Source organism: Monodon monoceros, unplaced genomic scaffold (genome assembly GCF_005190385.1).
Source record: "Monodon monoceros isolate NGI ecotype Baffin Bay Population unplaced genomic scaffold, NGI_Narwhal_1 Super_Scaffold_21, whole genome shotgun sequence".
Taxonomy (NCBI): Eukaryota; Metazoa; Chordata; class Mammalia; order Artiodactyla; family Monodontidae; genus Monodon; species Monodon monoceros.
Genome location: NW_021703778.1, coordinates 148,325,602 through 148,336,845, shown reverse-complemented (window position 1 = coordinate 148,336,845; position 11,244 = coordinate 148,325,602). Strand labels below are relative to the sequence as shown.

Genomic DNA, 11,244 nt, shown 5'->3' with positions numbered 1-11,244 from the left:
TAGAACATCCTTCACTCACTTTTACTTTCCTGGCATAGCTTTAATATATTGATCTATTTAAAAAAAAATTTTGGCACAAAGTAGTGCTGTTGGAAAGTCTGATGACAATTTGATTTTCTTTCCCTTATAAGTGACTTGGCCTTTTGGGGGGCATTTGACTGCAGTCCTTTTCCTTTGCCCTTGTCTAAGGGAGCTGTGTGTTCCTGAACTGTTAGGAAGGGGATATGGGAAAGATAGCTTTTGTAGCTTTCTGCTCAAGAACTTGCTCTTTGGTTGTTTTCTTGAAATGAAAAAAAGATGACTTCTTTCTTTCTGAGGCCTCTGCTTCCCTCCCCGACTTTTATCTCCAGTGCTGTCCAGTAGAACTCTCTATGATGATGGAAATGTTCTATGTCTGCATTGTCCTATACAGTAACCATAAAATGGAAGCCACCAGCCACAGGTGGCTGTAAGAATTAGGAACATGATGGAACCCTTGCACATGGTTGGTAGGAATGGAAATTGGTGCAGTCACTGTGGAAAACAGTGTGGAGGTTTCTCAAAAAACTAAAAATGGAACTACCATACGACCCTGTAACTCCACTCCTGGGTATATATCCAAACCAAAACCAAAACCAAAACCATGAATTCAAACAGACACATGCACCCCAACGTTCGTAGCAGCATTATTTACAGTTACCAAGATATGGAAACAACCTGTGTCCATCAACAGATGAATGGATAAAAAAGACGTGGTTGATCTATATATGCCCAATGGAATACTACTCAGCCATAAAAAAGAAAAAAATTATGCCATTTGCAGGAACGTGGATAGACTTGAGGGCATTATGCTAAGTGAAATAAGTCAGACAGGAAAAGACAAATACTGTATGGTATCACTTATATGTGGAATCTAAAAATAGAACAAACTAGTGAATATAACAAAGAAGCAGACTCACAGATATAGAGAACAAACTAGTGGTGGGGGAAGGGCAATATAGGGTGGAGGAGGGGTTGGTACAAACTATTGGCTGTAAGACAGCCTCAAGAATGTAGGGTACAACATAGCCAACATTTTAGAATAACTATAAGTAGAAAGTAACCTTTAAAAGCTGGATAAAAATTTTAAAAAATTAATTAAAAATAAATAAAAGAATTTGAAACATGACAAATGCAACAAAAGAACTAAATATTTAATTTTAGTTAGCTTAAATGTCAAAAGCCATATATGGATAGTGGCTTCCATCTTGAGCCACGCAGAATTCTAGACTTTATCTCTCTTTTGCCCCAGCTGTCACAGTCCTCCTCAGTTTGAAGACTCCAACCAGTAGTCCCTCCTTTGTGTGCGGTTCCATCCTGAAAAGGAACTCTCATTTGTGAGTTTCAACAGTTGTGAGGTCTAGACTGCTCCAGGGCACCCTCCCCTGATATTCAAGGCCTGCTGAGACCCCTCCCAGCATCACTGCTCCTTCACGTTGGCCTGTCACGCTTTCAGGCCAGCACCTGCTGGTGGTTTGAAGGGTCTCTAGCTGCTCCAGCCATCAGAAGCAACTTGGTCTTGTCTGCGCTCCCTCTGGTACAGTTGCTGATACTACACAGGCCTAATGCTACTGGGTGCTCGTCCTCGCCCACTCATATCTGGGTGTTCATGGGATTTCTCCTTATCAATTTTGTTGTAGAGGTGGCCTATGGGTTTTTTGGCTTTCCATCCTGGTTCCTCCATCTATTTCCCCAGGAGAGCTTACGAAAATTCAAACCTAGCCTGACCTTGGTGCCATGGTTCTGTTTTTATTTTGAAGACCTTGCCCATGTGTGTATCTCAGAAATACAGCCATTCTTGTGGATTTTCTGGTGCTTAAGTCCCAGCAGGAAAAGCTACATGTACAGGCATACCTCGCTTTATTGCGCTTTGTATGCAGGTACTATGGTTTTTGTTTTTTAAACAAATTGAAGGTTTGTGGCAACCCTGTATTGAGCAACTCTATAGGCACCATTTTTTTCCAACAGTATTTGCTCATTTCATGTCTTTGTGTCACATTTTGGTGATTATCACAATATTTCAAACTGTTTCATCATTATTATATTATATCTGGGATCAGTGATCACTGATGTTACTACTGCAAAAAAAATTACGACTTGCTGAAGGCTCGGAGGATGGCTAGCATATTTTAGCAATAAAGTATTCTTAAATTAAGGTATGTACCTTAGTGCGGGCCGGGCACCAGTGGGCGGGGGGTGGGAGGAGCTGCAGACGGCAAGGGTCACTGCGGGCCTCGGAGGGAGCGGGGAGCAGAGCAGGGCCACCGGGGCCCCGCTAGGGCCACAGCGGCAGCGGTTGGGCGCACCCCCCGCCCCCACCCCGGCCGGCGGCCGGAGGGCGCAGGAAGGGGGCCAGTGGGACCCGCCCCTGGCCGGCAGCAGTCGTGAACCTGCCCCGCCCACGTCATCCGCCTGGTGTACAGGGAGGCAACGACACTGACAGCTGAGCCACCTGATGCCATCAAGGTCTCTCCCAACGAGGAGGGCCTCACTGACCTGCAGGTCACCATCGAGGGCCCTGAGGGACCCCATACGCCCGCAGACCTATTCCGCATGAAACTCCTGCTGGGGAAGGACTTCCCTGCCTCCCCACACAAGGGCTACTTCCTGACCAAGGTCTTCCACCCAAATGTGGGCGCCAACGGTGAGATCTGCGTCAACGTGCTCAAGACGGGCTGGACAGCTGAGCCGGGCATCTGACACGTGCTGCTGACCATCAGGTGCCTGCTGATCCACCCTAACCCCGCGTCTGCCCTCAAGGAGGAGGCGGGCGGCGCGCGCGCCTGCTCACAGAGATCCCCGGCGCGCAGGCGGGCCCGGCGGTCCCCGGCCAGCGGGGCTGCGGCCTCCACCGCCGACGCCATGGCTCCTGGGCACCCGGGAGGGGCCGAGGGGCCCATGGCCAAGAAGCACCCTGGTGAGCATGATAAGAAGCCGGCAGGCAAGAAAAAGATGGACAAGAAGCGGGCACTGCAGCGGCTGTAGTGGGCTCTCCTCCCTCCCTCTCCCACCCACTCCCCACCTGACCCCACCTCTGTCTCTAAGTTATTTAAATTATGGCTGGGCTGGAGGAGGGCACTGGGGCACTGGGACCTGGATTTGTTTTTCTAAATAAAGTTGGAAAAGCAGCAAAAAAAATAAAATTAAGGTATGCACATAGTTTTTTAGACATAATGCTATTGCACACTTACTAGAACTACAGTATAGTGTAGACATAATTTTATATGCACCGGGACACCGAAAAAGCCATCTGACTCACTTTATTGCTATGTTTGCTTTATCGTGGTTGTCCGGAACTGAACCCCCAGTGTCCCTGAGGTATGCCTGGTGAACTACTTGGTATTCAGGAAGCACTTAAAAAGTAGGGGTTAGATGAATGAAGGCTCTCAACCACTTTGGGTCAACTTCAGACCCTTGAGGAGATCCTAATAGTGTAGCAGAAATTCTGGGACCCTGAGCCAAAATGGCAGAAATGGACCTCTTGTTCAATGATACTTTAGTAGCCAGGACTGGGTGGCATCCATGACTTTGAAGCAAGGCAAAGGGGCTGACTCTAGCTAGCTCCGTGCTGCCCTTGCGCCTCCGGGATGTAGTTCAACAAGCAGCAGAGCAAGCTGGATCAGAGACCCCCAGCAAAAGAAGGGAGGCAGTGAATTTAGAATTGAACACCAGATGAATCGAGAGATATGACTTAGAGTGAACTATTTATTATGTGCACGGCCCCGCAAAGGAATTGTGGACAGAATAAGTGAATGGCTAAACCAATGAATGAGAGACCCGGGAAGCCTTTCTTGGTGAGGAGACAAACCTTGAGTGGGCTGGATGTGGCTCTAGCCACCCTGATACTGCAGTTCTCAGAATGCTCTCCTGTGTGAAAGTAGCTTCAGGGGGCTCTTCCAGGCATTGACTCCTCCACCCCCGAAATCCCATACCTCCGAGGAAGTTTGGCCTATAGCTTCATCCTGAGCCTACTTGGTTTTGATCTCTACTTGGCGTTCTCTGCGGAGATGAACCGTCTCTGTTTTGCCCTAGTGTGGGAGGCTCCCGGTTCCGTGGGGGTGGGGTTCCCCCTCCTCCCTTAGCCCTGGGGCTCCACCCCGCTTCTAAGCCGAGATTCCACGAGAGAATCAGATACTTTCCCCACATTTGCAAACACGCTTCACTCCATGTCAACTAAGAAATTCACTGATGAGAAAGCACGCTCATGTATAGAGACCTGCAGAACGCACGTGGAAGCCCAGGACCCACAGAGTCTTCGCGTACACTCACAGGGAGCCCTGAGCCTCCCTGACCGGCTTCCGGAGGTCTTCACTGCTGCCCTCCACCCAGTGCTGGCCTCTCCTTGCCCCTTGGCCTCAGGCCCCAATGGGGAACCTCAGTGCTACCGTCTTTCTAATCTGGTGTCCTTTTTTCAAACAAACACATCAACGCATGCAGCTTCTCCTCAGCCCACCCTCGCAGGTGTCTGAGCGGGGAACACCTGTTTGGGGCCTCTCCTGGCCCCTTGGCCTTCTCTTCTCATTCATTTCAAAGAGCTGAGATTGGGGAAGTGGTGCAGGGAGCAGCCCACCCCTACTCCCCTGGGAAGATATAGCACTTCCTTATTTCCTGCAAGAAGTGGCCATCATCCAACCCGAGGACCAGGACCCGAGGAGCTGAGAACCCCCGATCTCACCTGGGGCTGCACCTGCAACGTGGTACACACTGGGTCCCAAGGATCATGAGACATTCCAGGCATGGAACGCCCACTGGACACGGACCCATAGGAGAACTGCAGAGGTTTAGAGATGAGAATTATCCTAGGGCCCTCCTTCACCCCATCCCAACACAGCAGGGGCCTTTTGAGACTTTCTAAGGCTTAGAGTGTGTGTCATCCTCAGAAGCATGAAGTGAGCCGTGCAGACAGGTAACATCAGTAGCTACCCCTATGGCCGCAGGTTGCTGAACAGCCCTGTTTCTGGTGGTCTTCTGGGCGCTTCCCTCCCTTCCTGACAATGGGATGTTGATGTCTAGGAGCTTGTGCTCTGCACTGGTTTCTAGAAAACCTTTTTTCTCATTGCTTTGGTGAAGACAATAATAAGACAATCACTCCCTGACTTGGACTCACAGATACTCTAGTCCAAGGGACAGGTCATGGGACCTCTGAGGTTATTTGAAACCTCCCAGACATGTCCCCAACCACACCCACTTTCCACAAATCACCCATTTTGGATTTATCAGTTTAAATTTCTCTAACTCTTCTAGAATCTATTTAACTTTTCAATCTGTATCAGCTTGGATTTGGGGGGCAGCAGTTAACAGAAACCTGAAGCTACAGTAGTTTAAACAAGATAAGGGTTTGTTTTTCTCTCAGGCAAAGGGCTTATGGAGACAGGAGGTCCAGTCCCTCGATGTGGTCAGTGTCTCTGGCTCCTTTACCTTTCTGCTCCACCACCCTTACTGCATGGCTTCAATCTCAAGGGGACCTCAGGGTTGCAGAATGGCTGCTGCAGCTCAGGTCATCATACCCACCTTCCTGGCATGAAGAAGGGGGGAAAGGATGAGCTTGCCAGAAGAGTCAGTCCCTTTTAAAGAGGTTTCCTGGAAGACCCGCACAATGACCTCCTCTAACATCTCATGGGGTAGCCTAACTGTGAGGGAAGCTGGGAAATGTAGTTTTTTAGCTGGGCACATTGCCATCCTCAACAACATAAGGATTTTGTTAGTAAAGAAGTATCTAACGACAGCTAAACTTGTTGAGTACTTATTTGATGCTGGCTCTGAGCACACTACATACATCACTGAACACCCATAACAACCCTATTAGATGGAAACTATTATTACCCTTATTTTCCATAAGAGGAAACTGAGGCATAAGGATTTAAGTAGTTTTCTCAAATGGCAGAGCCAGGATTTGGATCCAAGCCATCTGACTCTAGAGTCACAGCCCTTAACCTCCAGGCAATGCCATACCTCAAGGACGCAGGGGAGACAGCCCAGTTCCACCAGGGACGGCAGCTGTCACCACAGATCATAGACAACACGCCGAGGGCATTTGATCAGGGTGATCCCGAGGGCCACTGTGGGGCTACCAAGCTCCTCCCCCACTCAGGTGATTTACACCTGGGCCCCTTCGTCCCCAGAGCCTCCCTCTCCACCTCTACCCCCACAGCCTGTGGCCTGGTGAAAAGCTTGGCCTTTGGGGTCAGAGAGGCCAAATTCAAAGCCATTCTTTGAGACCCGAGCAAGTTTCCCCACCTCTGAGGAGCAGCCCCCCACCTCCCACCCGTATCTGGTGCCCAGCCTCGTTAATTCCTGGTCCCCTCTCCTGTTCCCTCCTGTCCTTCCTTGTCTTTCTGTCTCTTGTTCTGTCGTCGCCTCTTTTTCAGTTCCCCCTCTCTGTTTTTCTCAAGCAACATCCCTTAATTCTTTCTTTAAAATGAAAGAAACAACCTTTCAACCAGGGTTTAGTGTTTTATAACACGCTGTGCTCCTCCCTCCTTCCCTCCCCGCACTCCCCACCCAACCCCATGGGTGCTGCTTCCCCCAGCCCCCCACCTGGCACACAGCCACCCCCTGAACTCACCCGGAAGCCTGCCCGCCAAGCCAGGGCCATAAACGTAATGGAGCTGGCTTGGCCCCTCCCCTGGGCTTGCCCCACAGTTAGTCACTGTCACCAGCAGGCCCGGGGTCCCCAGCTCCCTTCACGGTGCTTGGGAGGAGAGAGCCTGGGGTGAAGGGGACTTTGATTTTCCTCTGAGGGCCTTTGCCTTCCTGTTCCTGCTGAAATCTCTCCTGCCCTGCTCTGGGTCCCCTGGCAGCTTGAAAGAGGTTTTGGCCCAATGGGTCTCTCTCCTTCACTCAGCAAACACTAATTAATGAACAAGAATAATCGATAGTACCAATAAAGAACTTGCAAGGGGTGGAGACAGCATTTTGGAAATGGAGGGCTGCACATTCTGTGATGAGTGGGCTGGGGCCCCAGGGTTGGGTCTCCTGTCTTCCCCCTGCATCTCCTCTGGCCCCCGCAGGCTGTGATTTCTGGGTAAAAGTAACTTGCTCTGCTACATAACAAATCTACACAGCTTATCTCATTCATCCTCAGAGCAACTCCGCTTCACTGATGAAGAAGTGACCGAGTTCAAACAGCAGTGAGAGCCACACTCCTACCACAAGGCTCCCCTGATTTGTGCAGACAATCTGCTTGTTAAGACAGGATCATGAAGAAGAGTAGTGGCCACGAGCCCCCTGCAGGACCCTGCCCAGTCCCAGGTCTGCTATGCAAAGCTGTGTGTGAACTTGTGTGGCAGACATCACAGCACGGATACCCAAAGCCATTTCAAAGCCCCCTCTGTTTCACCTGCCTCTCTCCATACAGGATACAAAGTCACATACTTTCCCAGTGTCTTTTGCAGTTAGAAATGGCCATGTAACTCGGGTCCCATCAGTACATGCAAAAAGGAGTTTGTGGAAAGCTACAGGAAAGGTTTGTTGCCTTGGATGAAAGGGGAAGGCCTTTCTGCCTATTCTCTTCCTTCCTGCTTGGCATAGTGGTATAAGGATATAATGTTGGGGGCCGAGGCAGCTGTTTTGTGAGCATGAGGTGGTGAGCTTAAGAACCAAAGCCAACATATGGAAGGCTATAAACAGCCTGAGTCATAGAGCAATGCCCCCAAGCCTCAACTTCCACTTCCAGACATATTATTATGGGAGGAAAATAAAGCTCTATTTATTTACATTTTGACTATAGGCAGAATAAATTCTTCCCCCCGCCCCCCAGAAATGTTCATGTCTTCATTCCCAGAACCTGTGAAAATGGTAGGTTATATGGCAACAAGGAGTAAAGGTAGCAGATGGAGTTAAGGTTGCTAATTAGCTGACTTTAAAATAGGGAGATTATGGTCCAGTGGTCAAGACGCCGAGCTTCCATGGCAGGGGGCGCAGATTCGATCCTTGGTTAGGGAATTAAGATCCCACGTGCTGAAGCGTGAGGCATGGCCAAAATTTAAAAATATAAAATTAATAAAATAGGGAGATTATCCTGGATTATCTGGGTGGACCCAGTGTAATCGTATCAGTCAGGATTCTTCAGAGAAACAGAACTGTATAGGAAATATATATATGGAATTGGCTCACAGGGTGGTGAGGGCAGGCAAGTTTGAAATGTAAGAGCAGGCCAGCAGGCTGGAGATTCAGGGAAGAGTGGATGTTGCGGTCTTGAGTCAGAAATCTGCAGGATGAAAACCCAGGCAGGGTTTTTTGGGTCTTTTTTTGCGGTACGCGGGCCTCCCACTGCTGTGGCCTCTCCTGTTGCGGAGCACAGGCTCCAGACGCGCAGGCCCAACAGCCATGGCTCATGGGCCCAGCCGCTCCAAGGCATGTGGGATCTTCCGGGACCGGGGCACGAACCCACATACCCTGCATCGGCAGGCGGACTCCCAACCACTGCGCCACCAGGGAAGCCCTCCATCTTTGCTTTTAAGGTCTTCAACTGATTGGATGAGGCCCACCCACATTATGGAGAGTAATTTGCTCCACTCAAAGTCTGCTGATTTAAATGTTAATCACATCTAAAAAATATTTTCACAGCAATGTCTGCACTGGTGTTTGACCAAAGAAATGGGCTGGCCAAGCTGACACATAAAATTAACCATCACAGTGATCACATAGTTCCTTAAATTATGGAAGAGAGAAGCAGAAGAGTGAGTGTCAGAGTGATTCCATGTGATAAAGACTTGACTGGGTATTGCTGGCTTTGAAGATGGGAGGGGCCATGAGCTCTTCTAAGGAACGTGCCGAGGAATGCCGGCAGCCTCTAGAAGTTGGAAAGGTCAAGAAAACGCGTTCTCCTCGAGAACATGGCCTTGCTGACATCTTGATTTTAGCCTGATAAGGCCCCTTTGGGTCTTCTGACCTCCAGAACAGTGAGATGACCAACATATGTTGTTTTAAGCCACTAAGCTTGTGGTAGTTTTTTGTAGCAATAATAGGAAATGAGCACAGTCACTATCAGGTTTTCTCCAGGTCCTTGCTGGCCTCTGCAGCAGGGCAGAGGGCGGGGATCCCACGCTCTCTTCCTTCCATTGTAACCTATTGGGGCTACTTTTCATCCCTTGAGATGGACTTTCGTTTTCCCACCTCTGGGCCTTGCTTGCTGTCTCTTCCTCACCCACCATGGGAGGCAGCCCTCTCCTCCCCTCTCCCACTTCTGCTTTTGGAAATCCCATCCATCCTTCAAAGCCCAAGTCACCTCCTGTCCTGACCATACATAGAGGTTTCCCGGACAATCCGACCCATCTTCCTTTGAAAACCTCAGGCTGCTGTATCTGCAGGTGATGATCTAAATGTTTGAGAGCCAGGGCACTGGAGGGTCAGGATGTGCCCCAGCTGTAAGTAATCGTAAGGCTCAGTGGGGCTCCCCAGATGAAGAGCAACCCTTGGAGGCCACTCAACTGGCACTTGGCCTTGGCTGCCTCGAATGGCAGGTATTTTAAAATTTTTTATCCTTTTGCTCTTCATGGTGACTAAACTGTAAGCTTGTTTGAATTTCTCGCAGCACCCAGCCTAGTGCCTGTATCGTGTGTATCTATTAGGAACACTTTTAGATGCAAATAGCAGAAAAAACGATTATCAGTGTTTTCAATAAACAGAGGGTTATTTTTTTTCTCCCAGAACAAAGCGTCTGAGAGTAGATGATTCTGGGGATGCTTCACGGGCTCAACAGCATCAGGACCAGCATCTCTACACGTCTCTTGGCTTTCCCTTCATGTTCAAAAAACAGAAGACAAGGAACAGGGACACCAGAACCGTCCTTTCAATCTTGCTCCCCCCTTAAATCTTATTGGCCACATGGTGTCACATGACCATCCTCAGCTGCAAAGGAGGCTCCGAGTCTAAGTATTCGCCTTTGCAGCCTGAGATGCAGGCGGGCTAGGAGAGCGGGGGTTGGGATGGATGTTGTACCAGACAGTGAGCCACCAGTGTCCACCACACCGTACCTCAATGAATGAATGAATGAATGAATGAATGAATCTAAGAGAGGGTTTTCACCTGGACAAGTCTGGGCTGGAAAGGAATGCAGGGATCTGGTTTTCAGAGCCCTGTGTTGTCACTACCTCATCAGGGGTCAGGCCTGATGAGACTTTGCTCCCAACTTTCCCTCAGGCTCAACTTCCCTCCCTCCTCCACTAGGCCCCCTTGCAGGCTCCCCTCAATCGTGGAACCACAATACAGCTCTTCACAGCCAGAAGAGGCAGGCAGGGGTCCATCCCCTCTGCCGGTCCCTGCCCCCATCCTGTCCATACAAGATTGATAATGAAACCAATACCTTTCACCAGCGTAATTTTCATATTTAATGAGCGTGACTCAAAAACTATTACATTAATTAGTCAAATCCCACAAACTGTTAATGGTGCACGCAGTAATTAATATCGTATTCAATTAAAAAATGACCTGCTTTGGGGTCTCTCCCAGGTTAGAGGTGTGGGGACCTAGGAGTGTTTGCAGACGGGTTGGCAGAAACCCTGTGGTTGGTGCTGCTCTTTCTTTTCCTTTTTCTTTTCCCAGCGCTTCGTGGAGAGAGGAGGTGCCAGGAGAGCACGGTCCTTCCAGCGCGGCTGCCCTGGCAGCCTCTGGCTTCCCCTCTGCTCCACTGCTCTCCCCCTCGCCCCTTCCCCCTCTGCCAAGCCGACAGCCTACTTGCTGTGATTTATGGGAGGGCCTGACACAAGGCTCACAGACTGGAAAATTTCCAGTTTACACAAGAATTCCCTGAAAAATGAGCTTGGTTAATTTATTTCTTTCATTAACGAGTTTGAACTGTGAGATAATCTTTCTGAGCAGCACCCCCATGCCCACACTGCATTGTTCACACATCCTGACAAGCTGCGCCCTCGTCTGCCTCTCCTCCCGTCTGAGCAGGGCCCGGGAGGGCTGAGGGGGGTCTCTGCCCGTTGGCCCATCTGCTGGGACTGGCGGCCTGTGGCCAGTTGGGGATCCCCTTGTCTCCCACCCTGTTAGTAACCAGGATTGAAACTGGGGCTAAATCAACAAGACTCCTTGGCTTCATGCTTGCCCAATGCACTTAAAGAGGGTACAGCACCCTGCTTAGGCCCCGGGTGGTCGAGAGGAGTTTAAGTCAAAGTGCTTCTCAACCAGGAACTTAAGACCAAAGCGTGGAGTTGGAAACTATAGGCAGCACACAACTGGAGGGCAAAGCCTGAAAGCCCGCCCGCTCCTCACCTGTGT

The 11,244-nt window shown here is 49.8% G+C and overlaps 1 pseudogene; it reads left to right on the top strand.

The window, feature by feature from the left end:
* Nucleotides 1-2,412: 2,412 nt before the first annotated feature.
* On the top strand, nucleotides 2,413-3,003 carry LOC114903927 (annotated as a pseudogene).
* The last annotated feature ends 8,241 nt before the right edge of the window (nucleotides 3,004-11,244 follow it).